This window comes from Mustelus asterias, chromosome 27, assembly GCF_964213995.1.
Source record: "Mustelus asterias chromosome 27, sMusAst1.hap1.1, whole genome shotgun sequence".
NCBI classification, from domain to species: Eukaryota; Metazoa; Chordata; class Chondrichthyes; order Carcharhiniformes; family Triakidae; genus Mustelus; species Mustelus asterias.
This window is the reverse complement of record NC_135827.1, coordinates 39,325,503-39,352,075: the sequence shown is the minus strand read 5'-3', so window position 1 is coordinate 39,352,075 and position 26,573 is coordinate 39,325,503. Positions and strand designations below refer to the sequence as shown.

Here is a 26,573-nt window from a genome sequence, read left to right as displayed (position 1 = left end):
GAATGGGTAGCTGGATAAACACACGAGGGAGAAAAGTACAGAGGAATATACTGATAGGATGTGATGAAATGGGGTGGGAGGAGATTAATGCGAAGCATAAAGAACAGCCCAGACCAGTTGGGCTGGATGGCCCTTTCTGTGTCTGTAAAGTATTTATATTTCTTTGAGAAGTTGTATGAGCAGTCACTGCCTAGATGCACATTTGAACAATGGACAGTTGGGAACAGAACTGGAATCTGGCTTTGGGGCCCATGGAACTATATCTCAACATGACACAGCAACTTCCCAAGAGAGGGAGGAAGCTCTGGGTGAGAAAATGGGTTAGGGAATGATGAGAATAACACCTTGTTGGCCTAGGTTGCAAAGATTAGGTCCACTAAGAGTGATAGAATTTACAGCACAGATACACATCTCACACAACATGGTGGAACCCAATCCCTCAAATAGCTATTGAGGCTTGATTTGGGGGCGGGGTGGGGGAATGACAATTAAAGACTGAGATTCATGGACTCCATTACAGAAGAGTATTAAGGGTTGTGGAACCAAGGTGAGTCAATGGAGCATACAAACACACAAAACAGGAGCAGGAATAGACCATTTGACCAGCTCCATCATTCAATAAGATCATGGCTGATCTGTTTTGAATTCCACTTTTCCATCTACCCTCAATGACATTTGATCCCTTGCCCAACAAGAATCTATCTACCTCGCCCTTAAAAATATTCAGTGACCCTGCCTCCACCTTCTTCTGAAGCAAAGTGTTCCAAAGATGCACAACTCTCCATGAGAATAGATTTCTCCTCATCTCTGTCCTGAACAAGCTGACCCCTAATTTTAAAACTCTGCCCCCGAGTTCTAGACTACCCCACAAGAGGAAATATCCTTTCCACATTTTTAAAAAATTCATTCATGGACATGGGTGTCGCTGGCTGGGCCAGCATTTATTGCCCATCCTTAATTGCCCTTGAACTGAATGGCTCGCTGGGCCATTTCAGAGGGCAATTGAGAGTCAACCACATTGCTGTGGCTCTGGAGTCACATGTAGGCCAGACCAGGTAAGGACGGCAGATTTCCTTCCCTAAAAGACATTAGTGAACCAGATGGGATTTTACAACAATCGACAATGGTTTCATCAGTAGGTTCTTAATTCCAGATTTAAAAAAAATTGAATTCAAATTCCACCATCTGCCGTGTCGAGATTCGAACCCCGGTCCTCGGAACATTGGCTGAGTTCCTGGATTAATAGGCTAGCGACAATATCACTGGGCCATCGCCTCCCCATCCACCTTGTCAAGACCATTCAGGATGTTATAGACTTCAATCAATTCACCGCTCACTCTTCTAAATCCAGTCTGTCTAACCTTTCCTCATAAGATAACCTGCTCATTCCAATTATTAACCCAGTAAACCTCCCCTGAACCATCTTCAAAGCATTTACACCCTTCCTTAATTAAGGAGACCAAAACTGCACACAGTATTTGAGATGTGGTCTCACCAATGCCATGTATCATAACATTCTTACTTTTATGTTCAATTGTAAGAAAGGATAACATCCCATTAGCTGCCTTAACTACTTGCTGCACCTGCACACTAAATTTTGGTGAGTCACTCACTAAAACACCCAGATCTCTCTGCACCTTGGAATTCTGCAGCTGTTCTTCATTTAAGTAATACTCTATTCTTGCCAAAGTGAATCACTTCACATTTTCCCATATTAAACTCCATCTGCCAGATTTTTGCCCACTCATTCACCCTATCTATATCCGTCTGCAACCTCCGTGTCCTCTTAGCAATATATTTTCCTATCCATTGTGTCATCTGCGAATTTAGCCACCGTGCTTTCGCCCCTCTCATCTAAGCCATTGCTGTAAATTGTAAAAGGTTGAGGCCCCAACATAGACCCCTGCGGGACTCCATCCTGCCAATCAGACCTCCCTAATTAAGATACAGAGCAGCCATGATCTAAATGAATAAAAGCAAATTACTGCGGATGCTGGAATCTGAAACCAAAAGAGAAAATGCTGGTCTGGCAGCATCTGTAAGGAGAGAAAAGAGCTGATGTTTCAAGTCCAGATGACCCTTTGATCTAGATGAATGGCAGGGCTAGTTTGATGGGCTGAATGGCCTTCTCATGTTCCAAGGCAATTTGGCCTATGCTACTGTTTATGTTGTAAGAAGTTTAACAACACCAGGTTAAAGTCCAACAGGTTTATTTGGTAGCAAACGCCACTAGCTTTCGGAGCGTGCTGCTCCTTCGTCAGGTGGAGTGGGAGATCTGCTGTTTATGTTCGCCAGAAGCCACCTCCTACCTGATTTTATCCAACCCTATCAGCATTTCCATCTATTTCCGTCTGCCTGGGGTGTTTATCTAGCTTCCCTGTAAATGCAGCCTTGGTTGAAAGCCTGGGGGCCGATTGGCAAATTTAGGATTCAGTTCGGAGCAGCAGGAACTCGCTTGGAGACAATCGATTGTACTAACAGGGCTCTTTCTCCAGACTGGATCCCTGATGGATAAAGGAGCGCCAAGGGTCTGTAAACCAAGCCTGTTTTGACGGCTGCTTTTAGAGTGTCAGATTGTTATTTGGTCCACTGGCTTGGAAACCTTGTCACATTGTAAAAACATCAAATATTTGCACTAATCAAACCCTCCCCCACCCTCTCTTCTCTCCTTTCTTTCTTTCAGCAAGTCCAGAGATCTTTGGCAGACAAAACAATGGGAAGGAGATGAGAAGCACCTGCAGAGATGCCTCAGCAGGCTGTAGTTGAGCCTGATTTAATTACTCATGAATACTAACCAGAATGCCTATAGTCCCCTGCCAATTAAGCAGTGAAAGATAAACGTGCTGATAAAGGTGAGAAATTCTACATCTGTCTTTTCACACTTTTCAAAGAGCCTTTTAATGACAAGCAATTAAATATCAGGCATTCACCTCAGCCACCAAGAAGAATGAAAACTTTTTACTGACAGCAGGGGAGGACTGTTGTGAGATTTTTGTTCGTTGCTAATTATGTTTCACATCGAGATCCCCCTCACAAAGGGTTGCTGAATATTTTTTGTAACTGGCTTATTTCAATCATCAATTAAAAATAATATTCCTGACGTTCCACCCCTCTGTCCGCCACACCAATAATAGCTTGCATTTATATAGCGCCTTGAAATGTAATAAAACATCCCAAGGCACTTAGAACATAGAAAAACTACAGCACAAAACAGGCCCTTCGGCCTCACAAGCTGTGCCGAACATATCCCTACCTTTTAGGCCTACCTATAACCCTCCATCCTATTAAGTCCCATGTACTCATCCAGGAGTCTCTTAAAAGACCCTATTGAGTTTAACTCCACCACCACTGACGGCAGCCGATTCCACTCGCCCACCACCCTCTGTGTGAAAAACTTCCCCCTAACATTTCCCCTGTACCTACTCCCCAGCACCTTAAACCTGTGTCCTCTTGTAGCAGCCATTTCCACCCTGGGAAAAAGCCTCTGAGAGTCCACCCGATCTATGCCTCTCAACATCTTATATACCTCTATTAGGTCTCCTCTCATCCTACGTCTCTCCAAGGAGAAAAGACCGAGCTCCCTCAACCTATCCTCAAGAATGTTATCAAATCTGATCCGACAATGAGCCTCATAAGAAGATATTAGGACAGGTGACCTTGGTTAGAGAGGTAGATTTTAAGGAGCATCTGAAAAAAAGACAAAAAGTTGAGAAGTTTAGGGAACAAATTCCAGAGCTGGGAACACAAAAAATTGCACGGTGGAGGCACGGTGGTTAGCACTGCTGCCTCATAGTTCCAGGGACCCAGGTTTGCTTCCAGCCTTGGGTGATAGTGTGGAGTCTGCATGTTCTCTGTGTGGGTTTCCTCCCACAGTCCAAAGGTGTGCAGGTTAGGTGGATTAGTCATGGTAAATGTTTGGATAGGCTAAGGGAGAGGGCCTGGGTAAGATGTTCGGTCAGAGAGCCGGTGCAGACACAGTGGGCTGAATGGCCTCTTCTGCACTTGCGGGATTCTATGAACTGAAGCCAATAATGGAACGATATTTACTCCTCGTTGGAATTTGAAGAGAAATTTGAAGAATTTGTTGTTCTTGGCTGAAGGTTGGAAAGCCATTTGACTGTGGAAGGCATCACAGTTTTGTTTCATCCAATAAAAAGGTGCAGACTTTGCAAGAGGAAATAGCAATAGACAGCAGCACTCCTTGCTGTGCCTGTATCTTCCCTATTCCTTCCAAACTGTGGACTTTAAAATCTGGATTGGAGGCCATGGAACAGCAATTTCCCTCTCTGCCCATTCAGGCAGGGTTTGAAGGTCCCACTTTATTTGTTGAAGAGCAGAGATTCATAGAATCATAGAATCCCTACAGTGCAGAAGGAGGCCATTCAACCCATCAAGCCTGCACCGATAACAATCCCCCCTGGCACTAACAGTCAATTTCACATGGCCACGAGGTCATTGAGTGTCTTTAAGACAGAGATAGATAGGTTCTTGATTAATAAGGGGATCAGGGGTTATGGGAAAAAGGCAGGAGAATCGAGATGAGAAAAATATCAGCCATGATTGAATGGCGGAGCAGACTTGATGGGCCAAGTGGCCTAATTCTGCTCCTATGTCTTATGGTCTTATAACCTAACCCGTACATCTTCAGACTGTGGGAGGAAATGGGAGCACCTGGAGGAAACCCACGCAGACACGGGGAGAATGTCAGACTCCACACAGATTACCCTGACCAATGTTTTTTTCCCTTGGCCATCAAAAACCAGGCTTGTTGAACATTTGCCATCTTGGTGTGCACAAAATGACTTGTCAACACACAATAGACACTGCTCTAAGGCAATACATCACCTTTGGAGAAGTTTATGAAGATATGACACTGGGTAGGTTTATTGTTCCTAAGATTTCTATACCAGCAAGAAAAGGAGTTGGGACATCTTGTTGAAGTTGTACAAGACATTGGTAAGGTCACACTTGGAATACAGTGTACAGTTCTGGTTACCCTATTATAGAAAGGATATTATTAAACTAGAAAGAGTGCAGAAAAGACTTACTAGGATGCTACCGGGACTTGATGGTTTGAGTTATAAGGAGAGGTTGGATAGACTGGAACTTTTTTCCCTGGAGCGTAGGAGGCTGAGGGGTGATCTTATAGAAGTCTATAAAATAATGAGGGGCATTGATAAGGTAGATAGTCAACATCTTTTCCTAAAGGTAGGGGAGTCTAAAACTAGAGGGCATAGGTTTAAGGTGAGAGGGGAGAGATACAAAAGTGTCCAGAGGGGCAATTTTTTCACACACACAAGGTGAATGTCTGGAACGAGTTGCCAGAGGTAGTAGTAGAGGTGGGTACAAATTTGTCTTTTAAAAAAGCATTTAGACAGTTACATGGGTAAGATGGGTAGAGGGATATGGGCCAAACGCGGGCAATTGGGATTAGCTTAATGGCAAAAACTGGGTGGCATGGACAAGTTGGGCCGAAGGGCCTGTTTCCATGCAGTAGACCTCTATGACTCGAATCAAATACATCTTGATCTTTGTCTTTCAAATAACACATCAAATCATGCACAGTTCCACAAGAGAGAGGATCCTTGGGAATTCTGTGATGAGCTTGGTGATTATCTGTAATATTCTCCCAGGCAGGCTTGACTTTTTTAACATCTGGCCACATTCTTGCCGTACAGAAACCCACAGCTAACTTCTTTCCAGGCTGTATGTTAGCTGTGGCTTGGTGGGTAACACACTCTTCTTTGAGTCAGTGAGTCATGGGTTCAAGCCCAAACCTGAGCACAAAATCAAATGCAGAACTGGGGGTGGAGTACCACACAGACAACTATTGGATGAGACATTACACTGAGGCTCTGTCTATCCTCTCATTAACAGGGGAGACTAGGACGCGGGGGCACAGCCTTAGAATAAAAGGGAGTCACTTTAGAACAGAGATGAGGAGAAATTTCTTCAGCCAGAGAGTGGTGGGTCTGTGGAATTCATTGCCACAGAGGGCTGTGGAGGCCGAGACGTTGAGCGTCTTCAAGACAGAAATTGATAAATTCTTGATTTCTCGAGGAATTAAGGGCTATGGGGAGAGAGCGGGTAAATGGAGTTGAAATCAACCATGATTGAATGGTGGAGTGGACTCGATGGGCCGAATGGCCTTACTTCCGCTCCTATGTCTCATGGTCTTATGCAGATGAAAAAAAACCCAATACACTATTCCGAAAAAAGCAGCGGAGTTCTGCCCAGTGTACTGGTCAATATTTCTCAATTAGCACAGCTGATCTGGTCATTATGTCATTGTTGTTTGTTGCAGCTTGCTGTGCAGAAATTAGCTGCTGTGGTTACACTACAACAATCACTACACTGCCAAAAAACTCCAGTGGTGGAAAAGTGTTTTCCAAGTTTGTCAATGGAAGCCTGCCTTACTCCCCCACCTTACTCACCAAACCAACAAAACCTCCTGGGTTACAGCAATCATGCCTTCCTGTAACCTTCAAAAGTCTCTCAGCACCAGGTTAAAGTCCAACAGGTTTATTTGGTATCACGAGCTTTCGGAGCACTGCCCCTTCATCAGGTGAGTTAGCTGATGAAGGAGCAGCGCTCCAAAAGCTCATGATACCAAATAAACTTCCGGTAACATTGACAATGTTACTGCACATCGAGGCATTGAGTTCAAGTACAGCCTCGAGGTAGCTAGACTGGTTAAAGTAATTATTGGATTGGAAGGCCACTTGACTGTGGAGGACACCACAGCATACTCTCATCCAATACAGAGGTGCAGACTTTGCAGCAGGAGATAGCTATAGACAGCAGCACTCCTTGCTGTGCCTATGCCTTCCCTTTTTTTCCATCTGGGAATTTTACAGAGCTTGAGGACTCATTACTGTACACCTACTTCTTGACTCATGGGCTATGAGCTTCCCAGTTAAACCTCCGATGTGTGGGCCCCTGTTTAAACTGTACAATGCAGGACATACTTAGGGCTCATTGCTGTTTCCCTCCCTCCCTTTGCAGCCACAGTGTAACACTCCATGCAAATGCTATTGGAAGTTGAGGCCTTCCCAGGCGAGGCACAGGATAGAAATGAAACAGTAAAAGTGCTTTGATTTCTCAAACACCCCAAATTATATCTCCAAGTGCAGAGTCAGGTTGCATGATATAAATGATATTCAGTATGGTCCGAAGTTACGTCCCCTGGTGTTACGGAGATCAATATAGTCACCAATTTACTCACAGGACGATCTTACAACAAGCGATAATCTTTTTAACTCTCTGATTTTTGTGTTCCTCTGATTTCCCCCATTTCCTTCACCCTGGCATAGGTAGATATGCTTTGAGTCGGCTAAACCCTCAGCTCTTGAATTTCCTCCTCCAACCCTTGTTGCTTCTCCTCCTTTCGGTTGCCGTATTCCCTAAAATCGACCTCTTTGACCGAGTTGTGGTGATTCAATGTCAATGATAATCCTCATCCGAGGTACCTCGGGCTATTTCACAATGGTAAAGATGCAGCATAAATCGGAGTTATTGTTCTTGTAGTGTTGTCTGAGAAATTACAAGCAAAGTCTTTCGCTTGGACAGACCCTCAGTTTGATAGTTACCTGATGGATAGCACCTCAATGCAGCACTCCCTCAATCCACTCCAACGCAGATTTTAAATTCTAACCCTGGTGTGTGTTTGAACCCATAACCTCCGGCATTGACCCGAACAGGCGCCGGACTGTGGTGACTAGGCGAATTTCACAGTAACTTCATTGCAGTGTGAATGTAAACCTTACTTGTGGTTAATAAATAAACTTTGCTTTAACTTTACTTTGCAACTCTGAGAAGGCAAAAACTTGCATTTCTATAGTGCCTTTCATAACCTCCAGCCATTCCAAAGCATTTCACAGCAAATAGCTCTTGGAGCTGAAGGGATGTGGGGGGCGGGGGGGAGAGAGTGGGGGGGGAGTGGTTGGGGGGAGGGGTGGGGGGAGGGGGGGAGGAGGGGGAGGGGGGGAGGGAAAATCAGGATATTGAATTTGATAATCAGCCATGATCAAAATGGATGGTGGAGTAGGTTTGAAGGGCTGAATGGCCTCCTCCTGCTTCTAGTTTCTATGTTTCAAAATAAAAAACCTCTTGAAGTGTAGCCACTGATACAATGTATGATATTATGCTCAGTAACCTCCCAAGAACAATGTGGAAATCTGTTGTAGTAATGTTGTCTGGGTGACACATGTTGGTTAGTGCAGTGGAGTTCCCCTGCACGGTGGCACAGTGGTTAGCACTGCTGCCTCACAGCGCCAGGGACCCGGGTTCAATTCTGGCCTCGGGTGACTGTGTGGAGTTTGCACATTCTCCCCGCGTAGGTTTCCTCCGGGTGCTCCAGTTTCCTCCCACACTCCAAAGATGTGCGGGGTTAGGTGGATTGGCCATGCTAAATTGCCCCTTAGTGTCAGAGGGCTAGCAGGGTAAATAGGTGGGGTCATGTGGATAGGCCCTGGGTGGAATTGTGGTCGGTGCAGGCTCGATGGGCTGAATGGCCTCCTTCTGCACTGTAGGGACTCTATGAAATAGTGCCAGAGGACTTTTTGCATCCACTGGAGAGGAAAAACAGGGCCTTGATTTCCTGTTTCACCTGAAAGACAATGCAGCACCCCCTCAGCACTGCACTGAAGCACCAGTCTACAATTTGTGCTCCCAGTCTCTCGTGTGAGGTACAAACCCACAACCTTCTGACTCGGGGAGATTTCTAACACTGACTCACGCCTGTTACAGACTGGCTATGGTGGGTAGAACACAGTAAGAGTTTTAACAACACCAGGTTAAAGTCCAACAGGTTTATTTGATAGCAAATGCCATTAGCTTTTGGAGCACTGCTCCTTCGTCAGATGGAGTGGATATGGTGGGTAGCACAGATATAAGACTGCTTCCTCCTGCAATCACGGTACACAGGCTCAGCCTAACTGAATCACCACTGCTGAATTAAATAACTTGAAGAAGTTGGTTTGAAATTGCTAATGGTGTGCCAGTCTATTAGAGGCAATGACTCAAATTGGAGAGCAGAGTGTTACATAGTCTCTGCATTGCAGGGGTGTGTTACATTACTTGCTGGCATGTGGATGTTAATGATACCCCATGCTGAGCTATAGTGGCTTGCAAGAAAGCTCATCCTGCACTCTGAATGAGAGTTAGTCAAACACCATTCCTCTCTCTTTCTCAAATCCACCTTCCCCTTAACACTGTGGCTCAGCCAAAGGAGCAGGAGCTAGATCCGGAATATCTGTGTGAATGTGGAACTATTTATGAGTAATGAGGCTTTCAGACAATTGAGAGAGAGAGAGGTCCTGTTTGCGTTTCTTGTTTTCCTTCCTGCCTGGTTGCTGTGTCACTGTATGTCCAGCTATCGTCGACCAGTAATTTCTCCCCTTTCAATTCCTTTGAACAGACAGACTCACTAAACTACATTACGGTTGGCTCTTTCCATTAGCCATCGCCTCCCTGTTAACCCGTAAGTGAGATAATACAGGTTAACCTTTTTCTGACTGGTTCTGCACTGAGCCACAATATCCGTTCATTAGTATTATTGCTGATCTTTGCAGGACTGCTATTCCTCTAGCATTGACCAAACATTGGAAAGTTTTGCATTTCTATAGCACCTGTCATGCCAGTTGACCGTCAAGAAACACTTTACAACCAATGAACCAGTTGTAATGTGCGAAACACAACAGCCAATTCACACATAGCAAGCTCTTGCAGACAACAATGAGTGATAATGACCAGATCATCTGTTTTAGTGATATTGATGAGAGATAAATATCAGGCAGGACACCAGGAAGTAGCTCCCTGCTCTTCCTCAGAACGGTACGACGGGATCTTTTACATTTATCTCAGAAGATAAATGGAGCAAAGAAAGTAAAAATAAACTTTTTAGAATGTCCCTATGATGTTTCCTCCGGGCTTTTCTCACCATAGTGACTGGGAGATTAACCTTTAATCCCTGGGGATCTCCGGTCAAACCAAGTCTTCCACTCACTGTTATTCAGGCGAGTCTCAGGAACTCACGCCCATCTCACCTGGTTCCACTCTCCCATACACCCAGCAGGCCCAATGATTTATATTTCAACACAAATCCATGCCAACATTTTGAAATATTCCGTTTGGAGAACTGATGTTGTCCTCATTGATCCAAAACCCTAATGATAGAATCCTTACAGTGCCGAAGGTGGCCATTTGGACCATTGAGTCTGCACCAACTCTCCAACAGAGCGTCCCACCCAGACCCTATCCTTGTACCTCCACGTATTTACCCTGCTAATCCCCCTAACTTGCACATCTTGGGACACTAAGGGGCAAACTAGCATGGCCAATCCACCTAACACGCACATCTTTGGAGGAAACCGGAGCACCCCGAGGAAATCCACGCAGACACGGGGAGAACGTGCAAACCCCACACACTGGCCAGTATTTATCCCTCAACCAACATCATGAGAACTGATGACCCAATCATTGCTACATTTAGGGGAGCTTGCTGTGTACAAGTTGGCTGTCTAAATTACAACAATGACTACACTTCAAAAAGGAATTCATTAGCTGTGGGGAGATGCTAAGTGTTGTGAAAGACACTCTGTAAGTGGAAGTTCCTTCTTGTCGACATCCAACAAGGGATGTATTGGGACACCAAAGGTATTGAATAAATTCAATTTTATGCTGTGATGAGCATCCTCGCCACACGGTCGTGGGAAGGCTCTGGAATTTTACATGGTTAGCCTATAAATGAAGCAATTCTTTTCCGCAGCTCGATGAGCTCTGCTTCGTTGAGCGTTAAATTCTCTGAGATTCTAATCCACTTAAATCACATCGTGAAACATGGTTTACTGAAGTATAATTATCAGATTGGGTTCCCAGCAGATGGATCTTACCTCGAGGGTTTTAGAAACCTGCGTTTAAACCTTTCAATGTGTTGCAGTGAAAGGAGTCTCTCTGAAAGAACCGGTTACAGTTACCTTGTACAGCTCGTGTGAGAACAATTTCCGACATCAGATCCTTGTAGGATTCCAATTTCAGAAACGGATCACAAGGAGAGCTCTCGCGAATTCTAGATTCTCCAAATGAAGATTTCCTCTTCAGTTTCTGCTAGAAACAAGAAATTGTTTTTGAAAAATGAGAAGCTTTCTGTACAGAATAATCTGCTTACTGGAATCCTCTCAGAGCTCTGGCTGTTTCCATGCTTGTAGCTTCAATGGAACTAAAACCTTTTTGCCCTTTGCCTGTTTCTGACCCCTCACTCTCCTGATAGTGCTGACTCTTGCTGGTATTCCGCAGACACCAATTGCTCTCTGGCACTCGTTCCAAATGTTACTTTTCATGGGAGATGGGGAATGTCACAGGCTGTTTGACTGGGGAAGGCATCAAAGCCAAGCTTTGTGCAGGCCGGCAGCTCCTGGAGCCCCTCCCACACCTGTGACCACTAATGCCTATAAAGCAAAGGCACGAGGTGCATGGGAACTCTATTGTCTTGAGCCTCCCTACAAGCCACACAGCACCCTGACTTGGAACAACATTGCTGTTCCTTCATCGTCACTGGGCCAAAATCCAGGAACTCCCTCCCTAACAGCACTGCGGGTGTACCTACACCACATGAACTGCAGCGATTCAAGAAGTGGTTTATCACCACTGTCTCGGGGGAAATTGGAGTGGCAATAAATGCTGGCCTTACCAGTGACACAGATATCCCAAGAATTCATATATTTTTAAAATCTCATGGAATAGTCAAATATATACACAAAGGGCCGTGAATAAAAGGGAAAGCTGATTTTAACTGATGATGAAACTCAGGAACCCGAGAAAGAAAATTGGTTGCACAGATGTTTCCATAGTGACTTTCACAATCTTTCCACATTCCAAAGGAACTTTACAGCCAATAAACTATTTTTTAATGGTTGTAATTTTGAGTATGCGGCAGCTAGTTGTGCACAGTAAGTTCTTACAAACAGTAACATGGTAATGACCAAATCAGCTGTTTTACTGACATTAGCTGAGGGATTGTACACGAGGTCGAACTCCCCAAAATAGTGCTTTGGGATCTCCTGCGTTTGAAGGGCTATTTATGCAAATTCCTGTTGATTGTGGACGCTTTAGTAGGTGCCTAAATGTCGAATCATAGTGTAAGTGTGGATATTGAGTGATGGGGCCGGATATGAGACATATCATATTCATAGTGGGCGCTAGGCCGAGATGTTCTTTTCCATTCAGATCTTAATCTCCATAAGCCGTTCTGAATGCTGATATATTGAATAATACTTCATGACCTAATGTTTCGGTTGTAATCAGCCCAAGACAACCTTTTATAAGGACAATGCTCATTAAAGGCTTACAAAATCATAGAATGGTACCATACAAAGGAGGCCTATTGGATGTTCGAGTCCACGCTGGCTCTTCCGGAGAGCAATCCAAAGGACTCACTCCCCTGCTGTTTCCCAATTTCCCTAGAATTCTTTTCTCCTTCAAATATTTTTCTGATTCCCTTTTGAAGGCCATTATTGAATCTGTATCCACCGCCCTATCAGACAGTACATTCCAAAGCCAAACAGTCCAAAAGACGTACTGGTTAGGGTGCATTGAACAAAGAACAAAGAAAATTACAGCACAGGAACAGGCCCTTTGGCCCTCCAAGCCTGCACCAACCATGCTGCCCGACGGAACTAAAACCCCCGACCCTTCCAGGGACCATATCCTCTATTCCCATCCTATTCATGTATTTGTCAAGACACCCCTTAAAATTCACTATCGTATCTGCTTCTACTACCTCCTCCGGCAGCGAGTTCCAGGCACCCACCATCCTCTGTGTAAAAAAGAACCTGCCTCGTACATCTCCTTTAAACCTTGCCCCTCGCACCTTAAACCTGTGCCCCCTAGTAATTGATTCTTCCACACTGGGAAAAAGCTTCTGGCTATCCACTCTGTCCATGCGCCTCATAATCTTGTAGACTTCTATCAGGTCTCCCCTCAATCTCTGTCGTTCCAGTGAGAACAAACCAAGTTTCTCCAACCTCTCCTCATAGCTAATGCCCTCCATTCCAGGCAACATTCTGGTGAATCTTTTCTGTACCCTCTCCAAAGTCTCCACATCCTTCTCGTAGTGTGGCAACCAGAATTGAACACTGTATTCCAAGTGCGGCTTACCTAAGGTTCTATAAAGCTGCAACATGACTTGCCAAATTTTAAACTCAATGCCCCTCATTTAGCATGGGCCATGCTAAATTCTCCCTCAGTGTACCTGAACAGGTGCCAGAGTGTGGCATCTAGGCGATTTTTACAGTAAATTCATTGCAGTATTAATGTGAGCCTACTTGTGACACTGATAAATAAATAACTCCGCATTGTGTTACAAAAGTATTTTCCAATGTTGCCTGCAGTTGTTTTGCCAATTATCTTAATTCTATGTTCTCTGGTTTTCAACCCTTCAGCCACGGAACCAATTTCTCTTTACTTACATCATCTAAACATTACATAACCTCTACCAAATCTCCTCTTAGCCTGCTCTGCCCTAATCAGTATTCCATAACTTGATTTTGTGTCTCTGTGTGCCTTGTTTGTGAGTAGGTATCCACTCCATCTGACGAAGGAGCAGGGCTCCGAAAGCTAATGGCATTTGCTACCAAATAAACCTGTTGAACTTTAACCTGGTGTTGTTAAAACTCTTACTAAGGAGAATAGGCCATACTTCTCCAATCTATCTGGGTTACTATGAACCCCCATGCCTGGAAGCATTCTCCTCTTTTTCCCCTCTCACTGGCTTCTGTGTCAGGTTATCAGATTTTAAGTAGAAATCTTCTCCTGGTCAGTGCAGTTTTTCACCCTGTTTGGCAGAGCGATTCTTGAAGGAACTCTCTCTCTCTTGGACAGTGGCCTGTCTCGGAGGGACCCCAGCCAGAGCTCCACATAGGAAGTGGAAAAGCAGTGACAGATTCACTTGTGTGAATTGTGTTGAATTAGCTACGATTCTGCTGGGAAAGAACTCAGGAGTTGTGGTGGATGCACTGCTAAAAATCAGACGGCAAACACTGCTCCCGTTTGAATGTTTCTGTGGTTTTCAGATTTCTGTTTCTCTTTAGAGAAGATGATTGGGTTACAGGAACTCCCAAAATTTCCCTTTCATCCAAATATTATGGAAATCCGATTGAAACAATACACTTCTTGGCAGATTGGTTTCACCATCATGAGAAATGAAATATTCTTCAGAATTGGGATTATCTCTAATGTTAACTGTTACATTTTGAGATATTTGCAGACAATGTTTGTTGGGGTGACCAGAGTTGATCAGTAATGCCTTGTGCTTTGAAAGCTGAAAAAGCCATCTACACACACTATTGATTGTAGATAAAGGCTGGGGTGAATAAATGTGTTGGCAGGTGTGTTTCAAATGGCGATTACCTGGGGACATTGAGCCTATTGGACTTCAACCCAGATAAATGCGTCATGGTCCATTTTGGCAGGTCAATTGGGATGAAGGAGTACAATATAAAGGGAAAGACTCTTAGTACTGTCGAGGATCAGAAGGACCTTGGGGTCCAGGTCCATAGGACTCTAAAATCGGCCCCGCAGGTGGAAGGGGTGGTTAAGAAGGCGTATGGTGTGCTGGCCTTTATCAATCGAGGGATTGAATTTAGGAGTCCGGGGATAATGATGCAGCTATATAAGACCCTCGTCAGACCCCACTTGGAGTACTGTGCTCAGTTCTGGTCGCCTCCTTACAGGAAGGATGTGGAAAAGATTGAAAGGGTGCAGAGGCGATTTACAAGGATGTTGCCTGGATTGAGTGGCATGCCTTATGAGGATAGGCTGAGGGAGCTCGGTCTTTTCTCCTTGGAGAGACGTAGGATGAGAGGAGACCTAATAGAGGTATATAAGATGTTGAGAGGCATAGATCGGGTGGACTCTCGGAGGCTTTTTCCCAGGGTGGAAATGTCTGCGACGAGAGGACACTGGTTTAAGGTGCTGGGGGGTAGGTACGGGGGAGATGTTAGGGGTAAGTTTTTCACACAGAGGGTGGTGGGCGAGTGGAATCGGCTGCCGCCAGTGGTGGTGGAGGCAAACTCAATAGGGTCTTTTAAGAGACTCCTGGATGAGTACATGGGATTGAATAGGATGGAGGGTTATAGGTAGGCCTAGAAGGTAGGGATATGTTCGGCACAACTTGTGGGGCCGAAGGGCCTGTTTTGTGCTGTAGTTTTTCTATGTTTCTATTTATAAAGAATAAGCTTAAGATTTCATTAGAGGTGACACATGGGAGAAAGCTTTCCCCTGCAGCAGGTTGGGAAGGGGCCAGGGGTGGGTCTCTTGAGTAAACATGAGCTCACCCAAAACTCTGCTTGCTGTCTCCCACTTGGCACCAAGTTCCATTCAAGCATCAGCTTCTGTATTCGCTGGCCTACATTGACTTGCTGTCTGTTGCTAACACAATTTGAAAATTCTCATCTTTTCAAATTCATCCATGGCTCTCAGCCCTTCCTTCTCTTTGTAACCCCCCCTTGGTCCTCCGAGATTGCTCCTTCACCAGTTACAGCCTCTTCATCATTCCACTATTGTCAGTTTCTGGGTGTCAAGTGCTGGAAATTCCTCCCCAAATCTTTCCACTTTTGCTTTAATATGCTCCTTAAAACCAACCCCATTGGCCACCAGTCCCAAAGAGAAGAGAATAGATGGTTACAATTGGGAGATTTAGATGAGGAGTGATGGGAGGAGGCTCAAGTGTGGGGTATAGGCAGCCTGGACTGGTTGGACTAAATGACCTGTTCCTGGATCGTATATCCTTTGTAATTCATGTGGATAAGTATTAAATTTTATTCAGTAATGCTCTTATGAAGCCCTTTCGGACATTTATTGTACTTTAAAGGTGTATGATTCCGGGGCTGAAGTTGAGGAAAAACTAAAATGGGTCAGATATGGCACGAAGCCTTCCAGAAAAATCTGTAAGAAAAGAACCATGATCTCATCATCATGCACCTGGAGAGGAAACAAAATCAACGGCAAGATCCCATTCCTGTCCTGATGACCCGTTGGGTCGATGAACTGTCTCAGAGGGTTCTCAAGGGTCCCTGCTGCATTATCTGACTTCATTTCTAGTGGAGGTGTTGCAATGGGTCTCAGTCTTCCTAAACTAGGTAGAAAATTATTTCCTCTGGTTCCCTTTGGTAAATATTGTCTCGTGCCTCGAGGAATACTTGTGCGTGCTGGGGGAAGGGACGTCCCACCAAAATGTGGCCACCCCCACCCAAAGTCAAACTGCTCCCAACACTTGCTGTCCAGTTTCAGAAAGCTGGAATGGCCTCTTGACAGAGCCATGTAGGGCAGTGAGCATCTACTGGCCCAGATAGTGCAGGACCTGGAGAGGAATAATATATCACAGAGCCCCATAACTTCAATCAGGTGAAGGAATTAAGTGGTCACGATATGACTGTTGAAGGTTAAAGCAATGAGAAATGTTGGTGTCCTGGGATGTACGAATAGCTGTACCTTGTCATCCCAGAGAAGGGATGCCATTGGGGATCTCAGCCATTTCTAATCTCCGATCTGGTGTGTACACAGCCATCATTGCAATATACAGCCCAAAACTGATGCTGCTGCTCTTGCAGCCGGGGGAGCACAGTGTGTACACAGCAGGATTACACTCTGACAGCTGTTTGACAACTAGATGACATTGCGTGCAATGCCAGCACTGACCAGAATTGAGAACATTTGTTGTCAAGTACAGCAAACCAAAGATATCTCCAAATTAAAGTGAGAGACCGCAATGTGCCAGTCTTCACCGATAAAGCTCAGAGACTGAGGGACAGAGAGAGAAAAGCACCCTTGTTTACAATATCTAAGTAGCTGGTTCGATTACAAAGTATTTTACAGCATTGAAGGAGGCCATTTAGCTCAACTGGCCTTCCCAATATTTTTAGACTCCCCTTGAGTCTCCTCCCACCCGTCTTCATCTCTCCCTATCAACACAGATTTCTATTCATTTCTCCCTCATGTGCTTATCTAGCTTGCTCTTAAATGCAGCTGTATTATTCACTGTCTGTGATAGCAAGTTGCAAACTCTCTCAGTTCTCTGGGTAAAGAAGTTTCTCTTGAATTCTCTGTTGGATTTGTTAGCGGATCTTCTATTCGTGACCCAAGTCTGGTCTCACCTGCAAGTGAGAACATCTCCTTGTCTGCCCTATAAAACTAATTCATTGCTGTAAAGATTTCTAACAGGTCACTTTTCAACCTTGTCTTGCTGGAAAATAAAACCGTAGCCAGTTTAACCTTGTGGTGAACCATAGATGGTTACCACTATGGGTACTTGTACATATGTTACTCTTGTTACTGTTGGGGTTAGGGTTGGGGTGTTGTTCCACCTGTTAGCATTGTTCTGTGGTACACTCCGTTTGCCTCCGCCTTCTTATAGGAGTATAAAGGTCACTGCTACTTCCTAGTGGCCCTTAGTCTGGGATAGTATTGTTAAGCAGTATGCTCTATTCTTGTTGTGAATAAAAGCCTTTATTCCTGGGTACGACCTAGCCTCCCGAGTGAATTAATCGCGCATCAAACCTTTCTCAATAAGTATAACTTCTCAATCTGGTATCATTCTGGGAAATCTGTTTTGCATCTTTAGTACTTCGATATCTTCTGTATAGTGTGGAGAATAGAACTGTTTGAGTACTCAGTGTGATCCAGCCAAAGTTATTCTGAATACCTGTTGGGAGGAAACTAATAAAATGAGAAGCTTGATAACCGTAAGGCCACTTGTTTCAGAATCATAGAATCCTACAGTGCAGAAGTAGGCCATTTGGCCCATCGAGTCTGCACCGACCACAATCCCACCCCAAGCCCTATCCCCACAATCCCACACGTTTACCCTACTAATCCCTCTAACCTACACATCCCGGGACACTAAGGAGCAATTTAGCATGGCTAATCCACCTAACCCGCACATCTTTAGACTGTGGGAGGAAACCGGAGCACTCGGAGGAAACCCACGCAGACATGGGAAGAACGTGCAAACTCCACACAGACAGTGACCCAAGCCAGGAATCGAACGCGGGTACCTGGCGCTGTGAGGCAGCAGTGCTAACCACCTAGTGATCAGTGTGATTAGTTACATATTGTGCTGGATTTCATTGTAATCCCCCATTTTTAATTGTGTTGAGGGAATATCAAATATTATCTGCATGTTTTCCTATCTATCATCCCCATAGCAATTCCTCTTGTTACTGGATCAGCTATGCTGGGGAGCTAATGGCTCCCATTAAACTAGAACCTTGCCTCCCCCATTTAAATTTCCTCCCGAGTATCTTGCCCACCTCTCCGGGAGGGGCTGGCTGGTTGTGAGGGCATGCTCCCCACTCTGAGGCAAAAATAAAGACCAGTTTGAATTTATAGTGTTCTATAACCAGTGAAGTACTTTTGAAGTGTAGTCACTGTTGTAGTGTAAGAGACATAACGTAGAGAGTGCTGGGTGCCTGGTGGTGGAAGCAGGCACATTAGCAACGTTTAAGAGGAATCTGGATGGGGACATGAATAGGGAGGGAATAGAGGGATACGGACCAAGTAAGGGCAGAAGGTTTTTTTTAGTTTAGTTAGGGCATCACAATCAGCATGGGCTTGGAGGGCCGAAGGGCCTGTTCCTGTGCTGTACTTTTCTTTGTTCTTTATAACAACCAATTTATGCACAGTAAGATCCAGCAAATAGTCTGGGTAGAATAAGAAAATAACCTGTTTTAGTGCTCGTCTCTGGAGTGGAATTTGACCCCACGTCGCCCTGCCTTGTAGGCAGGAGCGACATCTGTGTATGATTCGTGACGATGAGTGTTAACCATGGACAGCATCACATATAGACCTCACCCCTTCGGTCAGCACATGCAAACCTTGAATCAGTCACAACTGAATAATGTTCAGGAGAGAGAAGTCCAGGATTGCTTTATCCCAGGGAGCCCAGAATTGTAGCCGTACTCAGCGCTGCCCTGCGCCACCCCGATGCAACTTTGGGTCAACTCGTATGGTTCTGAACACCTCCTCAACTGTCAAAAAGGAAACACGTTGGAAAAGCAAGTGCAAGGACATTGCAGTCGTAGTGCCGTTTTAATGATGTACCTTTACAAAGTAGGTAATTATTCCTGACTTATAAGACAGGAGGGTCATTAATCTAAGGACACAGATTTGAGATAATTGGCAAATGAGCCAGAGGTGAGAGATGGAGTTTTTTTTTTAACGCGCTGAGTTGTTATCATCGGGATAGCGCTGCCTGATACGGTCAACGTGAGCAAACAAAACCTCAGCCAAGTGTTACCGTGAAGGCAGGATGGCGCACATTAAATATCACAGACTAAAACAGCACGGAGAATGCCATTTAGCCCACCATGCCTGTGTCTGCTGTTGGAGAGATTCAATCCAATTATTCCTTCACCCTGAAACTTTCTCCTCTTCAGTCGTTTATCCAATTCCCTTTTGAAAGTTGCTGCTGAATCTGCTTCCACCCCCTTGCGAGCAGCACATTTATCTTTATCTTCAGTCTGTGCCCTCTGGTTACTGACTATTCCCAGTCCAAAGATGTGCGAGTTAGGTGGATTGGCCATGTTAAATTGCCCCTTAGTGCCAGGGGAACGAGCTAGGGTAAATATGTGGGGTTACGGGAATAGGGACTGGGTGGGATTGTGGTCGGTGCAGACTCGATGGGCTGAATGGCCTCCTCCTGCACTGTAGGATTCTATGATTCTATACGCCTGCTCTTTATCAGCACTATCCAAATGTTTCATAATTCTGATCACTTCTGTAAAATGTCCCCTTAACCACCTCCGCTCGACAGAAAGCAAACACAACCTCCAATCTCTCCACCAGTGACGGGAGTGATCAGCAGTGAGGCCTTATCTGATTTTGTTTTATCTCCCCTCCCTTGCATGGAGGCACTGAAGCTAAATTTTCCTGCATCAAATGCTACCATCCTGACGTACTAGCCATTCCTTCATTTCAAAATACTGGAACTCCTGCCCGAACAGCACTGTGGGTGTACTTACCCCAGATGGACTGCAGCAGTTCAAGAAGGCAGCTTACCATCACTTTCTCGAGGGCAGTTAGGGATTGGCAATAACACTCTGGCCTCGCCACCGACACCCATATCCCATGAAAGATTAAAAAACAAAACTCCAAGAACTCAAGATTTACAAAACGTAGGGCCCTTCAGGTCTCAATGTCCAAGGGCAGGTTGGGTGGGCAACTTACAACTTAGGTTTTTTAATCAGAACTTTTTTTCTCCCCCTTTTATAGAGAAAAAGGAAAACTTGGATTCAGAAAACAAGGCTTCGAAGAGGTAAGTGCATCATTCCCGTTAATAAATCTTCCGAGGCTGAGATGTTGCGAAAAGAGGCTGGATTCTCCCTGTGGGCTGAAGTTCCTTCATTGCGTATTAACACAAACAGAATCCAGTGCGTTAAAAGTTTTAAAGTTTATTTATTAGTGTCACAGGTAGGCTTACATCAACACTGTTACTGTGAAAATCCCCAAGTCACCGAATAGAGCTCAAACGACATGTAACTCCAATTTGTTTTTTCCAACTAATATTCTAGATTTTTGGACTATTGTTGTGGCATGTTGGGTTCGACAAAACATGTCTCTGGGCAAGAATAGGAAATAGGTTCCTCTAAAGATTTTGTTATCAGATGACAAGTTCTTGTTCTTCAGTCGCTTGTCAGCCAAAGGGCGAGAAAAAAGCCCTGGTATTTTGTAGCAACACTGTGCAGTCATATAGCACCTTGAATGTAACAAAAATGTCCCAAAGTGCTTCACAGGAGTGTGATCAAACACCTTTGGATACTGAGCCACATAAATAGATGTTAAGAAAGCTGGCCTAAACCTTGGTAAACGAAGTCAACTTTTAAAGGAGCAGAGGGAAGTTTAGTGAGGGATTGCAGCAGCTTAGGGCCCAGCCAACTAAAGGCATGGCTACCAATGATCATTTTTTGATTTGATTTATTATTGTCATGTGTATTAGTATACAGTGAAAAGTATTGTTTCTTGTGCGCTATACGGACAAAGCATACCGTTCATTGAGAAGGAAAGAAGAGAGTGCAAGATGTAGTGTTACCGTCATAGCTAGGGTGTAGAGAAAGATCAACTTAATACGAAGTAGGTCCATTCAAAAGTCTGATGGCAGCCAGGAAAAAGTTGTTCTTGAGTTGGTTGGTACGTGTCCTCAGGCTTTTGTATCTTTTTCCTGACAGAAGAAGGTGGAAGAGAGAATGTCCGGGGTGCGTGGGGTCCTTGATTATTCTGGCTGCTTTTCCAAGGCAGCGGGAAGTGTAGACAGAGTCAGTGGATGGGAGGCTGGTTTGCGTGATGGACTGGGCTTCGTTCACGACCCTTTGTAGTTTCTTGTGGTCTTGGACAGAGCAGGAGCCCATACCAAGCTGTGATACAACCAGAAAGAATGCTTTCTATGGTGCATCTGTAAAGGTTGATGAGAATCGGAGCAGACATGCCAAATTTCCTTAGTCTTCTGAGAAAGTAGAGGCATTAGTGGGCTTTCTGAACTATTGCGTTGGTGTGGAGGGAGCAGGACAGGTTTTTGGTGATCTGGACACCTAGAAACATGAAGCTCTCAACCATTTTTACTTCGTCCCCATTGATGTAGACAGGGGCATGTCCTCCACTATGCTTCCTGAAGTCGATGACTATCTTCTTTGTTTTGTTGACATTGAGGGAGAGATTATTGTCGTTGTACCAGTTCACCAGATTCTCTACCCCATTCCTGTACACCGTCTAATCATTGCGATCCGCCCCACTACGGTGGTGTCATCAGCAAACTTGAAAATCGAATTGGAGGGGAATTTGGCCACACAGTCTTGGGTGTATAAGGAGTATAGTAGGGGGCTGAGGACACAGTCTTGCGGGGCACCGGTGTTGAGGATGATCGTGGAGGAGGTATTGTTGCCTATCCTTACTGATTGCGGTCTGTGGGCCAGGAAGTCCAGGACCCAGTCACAGAGGGAGGAGCCGAGGCCCAGGCCACGGAGTTTGGAGATGAGTTTTGTCAGAATAATGGTGTTGAAGGCTGAACTATAGTCAATAAATTGGAGTCTAACATAAGTGCCTTTGTTATCCAGATGTTCTAGGGTTGAGGGTAGGGCCAGGGGGATGGCATCCGCTGTGGACCTATTGCGGCGATAGATGAACTGTAGTGGATCCAGGCAATCCGGGAGGCTGGAATTGATTTGTGCCATGACTAGCCTTTCAAAGCACTTCATAATGATAGATGTCAGAGCCACTGGACAAGAGTCATTAAGGCACACTGCCCGGCTTTCCTTTGGTACCGGGATGATGGTCAAGCAATTTAAATCAGAGATGTGTATGAGCATGAATTAGAGGAGCTTAGATATCTCAGAGCTGCAAGAGAGGAGGAGATTACAGAGATGGGTAAAGCGAGACCATGGAGGGATGTGAAAACAAGAATGAAAATTGTTTAATTGAGATGTTGCCATACGGGTAACCTGTATAACTCATTGAGCACTGGAGTGATGCGTGAATAGGTCATTGTCCCCTTAACAGTTATGTCTTAGGATAATGACCGAACTTGAGATGAGAACTATTTACATTACTGTAGTAGCTGGCCCCTTTAAGCATGTGGAAAGGGTCATGTGACCCAATCACCCAATGGGGAACGAGTGCAGGGATTTTGGTGCAGAGCACGAGCTTTTGCAGCCAAATTAGATCCTAGAGTTGGAAGTGTTAAGATTGTAAAAGTACTCTGTGTAGTTATCTGCTTGTAAATTAACCGTTATAGTTTGTTACACTAACTACTGATCACCAATCCTCGCAATAGCTACAATTACATGAGGCAAAACATTTATATTGTTTCTTTAAAAAGAGTCAATCTTTTCTCTCTCATTCTCACTTTTTTATGAGTGAGATAGGTAGAGGTTTGTTCGGTAGGGGTGGCAAGAATCCTGGAGAGAAGATGGGCAAATAGAATTGTAATGCTGATTAATCATATTCTACTTGAATTAAAACATAGAAATGTATAAACAAGAAGCAGGAGAAGGCCATTCGGCCCTACGAGCCTGCTCCGCCATTCATTTTGATCATGGCCGATCATCAAATTCAATATCCTGATTCCCCCACTTGCCCCCATATCCCTTGATCCCTTTAGCCCCAAGAGCTTTCACTAATTTCTTCTTGAAATTACAAAATGTTTTAGCCTCAACTACTTTCTGTGGGAGTGAATTCCACACATTCACCACTCTCTGGGTGAAGAAATTTCTCTTCACCTCCGTCTTAAAAGGTTTACCCCTTATCCTCAAACTATGACCCCTAGTTCTGGACTCCCCCACCATTAGAACATAGAACAGTACAGCACAGTACAGGCCCTTCGGCCCACGATGTTGTGCCGAACCATTGGAAACATTCTTTCTGAATCTACCCTGTCTTATCTTGTTAGAATTTTATAAGTTTCTCTGAGGTCCCGTCTTACTCTTCTAAACTCCAATGTCTATAATCCTAACCGATTTAGTCTCTCCTCATATGACAGACCTGCCGGCCCAGGAATCAGCCTGATAAACCTTTGCTGTAATCCATCTATAGCAAGGGCATCCTTCCTCAGATAAGGACATCAAAACTGTACACAATACTCCAGGTGTGGCCTCACCAACGCCCTGTACAATTGCAGTAAAGCATCTCTAAACCTATACATTTTCTCTATTGATTTCCTTCAGCTCCTTTGAGGGGCTAAATGACATTCTTCGTTAGTCTGCTCCTGAAGATGCTGTTTTTGAGATCTCTGCTCTCTTCCAATTCTGACTCCTTACTCACCTTTGATTTGAATCGTTCCAGCATAGGTATAAATTGTCCCATTAGTTAGACGCAGCATGGGTTCATGAAGGGAAGGTCATGTTTGACTAATTTGGTGGAATTCTTTGAGAACATTACATGTGCAGTGGAGAATGGAGACTACTACATAAGATAAAGGCGCACGGTGTTATGGATAATGTATTAGCATGGTTAAAGGATTGGTTAACTAACAGAAAGCAAAGAGTGGGAGTAAATGAATGTTTTTCTGGTTGGCGATCAGTGACTAGTGGTGTGCTTCAGGGATCAGTGTTGGGACCGCAATTGTTTACGATTTACATAGATGATTTGGAGTTGGGGACCAAGTGTAGTGTGTCAAAATTCACAGATGACACTAAGATGAGTGGCAGAGCAAAGTGTGCAAAGGATGCTGAAAGTCTGCAAAGGGATATAGATAGTCTAAGTGAGTGGGCGAGGGTCTGGCAGATGAAGTACAATGTTGGTAAATGTGAGGTCATCCATTTTGGTAGGAATAACAGCAAAATGGACTATTAGTTAAATGGTAAAAAATTGCAGCATGCTGCTGTGCAGAGGGACCTGGGTGGCCTTGTGCAAGATTCTCAAGGAGTTGGTTTGCAGATGCAGCAGGTAATTAAGAAGGCAAATGGAATTTTGTCCTTTATTGCTAGAGGGATGGAGTTTAAAAACAGCGAGGTTATGTTGCAGCTGTATAAGGTGCTGGTGAGGCCACACCTGGAGTACTGTGTACAGTTTTGGTCTCCTTACTTGAGAAAGGATATATTGGCACTGGAGGGGGTGCAGAGGAGATTCACTAGGTTAATTCCGGAGTTGAGAGGGTTGGCTTATGAGGAGGGACTGAGTAGACTGGGCTATACTCATTGGAATTCAGAAGAATGAGGGAAGATCTTATAGAAACATATAAGATTATGAAGGGAATTGATAAGATAGAAGCAGGGAAGTTGTTTCCATTGGCGGGTGAAACTAGAACTAGGGGGTATAGCCTCAAAATACGGGGAAGCAGATTTAGGACTGAGTTGAGGAGGAACTTCTTCACACAAAGGGTTGTGAGTCTGTGGAATTCCCTGCCCAGTGGAGCAGTTGAGGCTACCTCATTGAATGTTTTTAAGGCAAGGATAGATACATTTTTGAACAGTAAAGGAATTAAGGGTTATGGCGAGCGGGCGGGTAAGTGGAGCTGAGTCCACAAAAAGATCAGCCATGATCTTATTGAATGGCGGAGCAGGCTCGAGGGGCCAGATGGCCGACTCCTGCTCCTAGTTCTCATGTTCTTATACCTTCAGGTGCTTAGGCCCTGGAATTCCCTCCCTAAACCTGTCTGGCACTCTCTCCTCTTTTAAGATGCTCCTGAACACTTACCTCTTTGACCAAACTTTTGATCACCTGTGTTAATATCTTCCAACATGGGTTGGTATTAAATTTTATGTAATAATGCTCCTGTGAAGCGCCCTGGGATGTTTGACTACATTAGAAGTTCTATATAAATGCAAGTTGTTGTTGCATTTTAAGGACCTAATGTGTTTGATAGTTGCAATTAACCAAATGACATCTCATAAATGTTGCATTAGAAACTTTATTTGTCTTCACATTCCCCTCCAACAATGAAAGAAAGATCACAGTCTGACATATTGTAACACAATTCATGGAACCTCTGAATACTTCAGTGTGCTGGGTGCCAGTGCTAATACCCTTGGATGGGGCTCTAACATCCCACGGTGACCAATATTCATACACTTGGCAGGAATCTCTTCAATTAGATCACAATCTTCTGTCCTTCAAGTCCGGATTATGGACTGATGCTGTCCGGCATAGCAATTTCCTGATGTTTTTCTTTATTTCTGTGTCTGAGGATTTAAGATGAGGCAAGTAAACATTATGATGGTGGCACTAACCAACCATTTATAACCCCACAGCACAAAAGAGGCCATTTGATCCATCGCGGCTGTGATAGCTCCCCGATTAGCCGCATTCTTCATAGTCATGCAAATTTTTCCCATAATAAATGCTCCGCCATTCAATCATGGCTGATATTTTTCTCATTCCCATTCTCCTGCCTTTTCCCCATAACCCCTGATCCCCTTAGTAATCAAGAACCTATCTACCTCTGTCTTAAAGACACTCAATGACCTTCTGCGGCAAAGAGTTCCACAGATTCATCACTCTCTGGCTGAAGAAATTCCTCCTCCTCTCTGTTTTAAAGGATCATCCCTTTGGCCTGAGGTTGTGCCCTCTGGCTCTAGTTTTTCCTACTAGTGGAAACGTCCTCTCCACGTCCACTCTATCCAGGCCTCGCAGTACCCTGTATGTTTCCATAAGATCCCCCCTCATCCTTCTAAACTCCAACGAGTACAGACCCAGAGTCCTCAACCGTTCCCCATATGACAAGCTTTTCACTCCAGGGATCATTCTTGTGAACCTCCTCTGGACCCTTTCCAAGGCCAGCACATTCTTCCTTAGATACGGGGCCCACAACTGCTCACAATACTCCAAATGGGGTCTGACCAGTGCCTTATACAGCCTCAGAAGTACATCCTTGCTCTTGTATTCTAGCCCTCTCGACATGAATGCTAACTTTGCATTTGCCTTCCTAACTGCTGACTGAACCTGCACGTTAACCTTAAGAGAATCTTGAACAATGACTCCCAAGTCCCTTTGTGTTTCTGATTTCCGAAGCATTTTCCCATTTAGAAAATAGTCCATTGTCCATTCCCAACAGGTATTTGTTCAATTCCATTTTGAAAATTAATATTGAATTT

At 44.5% G+C, this 26,573-nt stretch overlaps 1 long non-coding RNA gene across 1 annotated transcript in view; it reads left to right on the top strand.

Moving 5' to 3' along the window:
• Positions 1 to 2,683: 2,683 nt before the first annotated feature.
• LOC144479970 (uncharacterized) overlaps positions 2,684 to 26,573 on the top strand; it is a 220,271-nt gene continuing 196,381 nt past the window's right edge. Inside the window, exons 1-2 of the long non-coding RNA XR_013495596.1 lie at positions 2,684 to 2,852; positions 20,266 to 20,308. This is a non-coding gene — a long non-coding RNA (uncharacterized LOC144479970). The remainder of the gene's footprint in view (positions 2,853 to 20,265; positions 20,309 to 26,573) is intronic.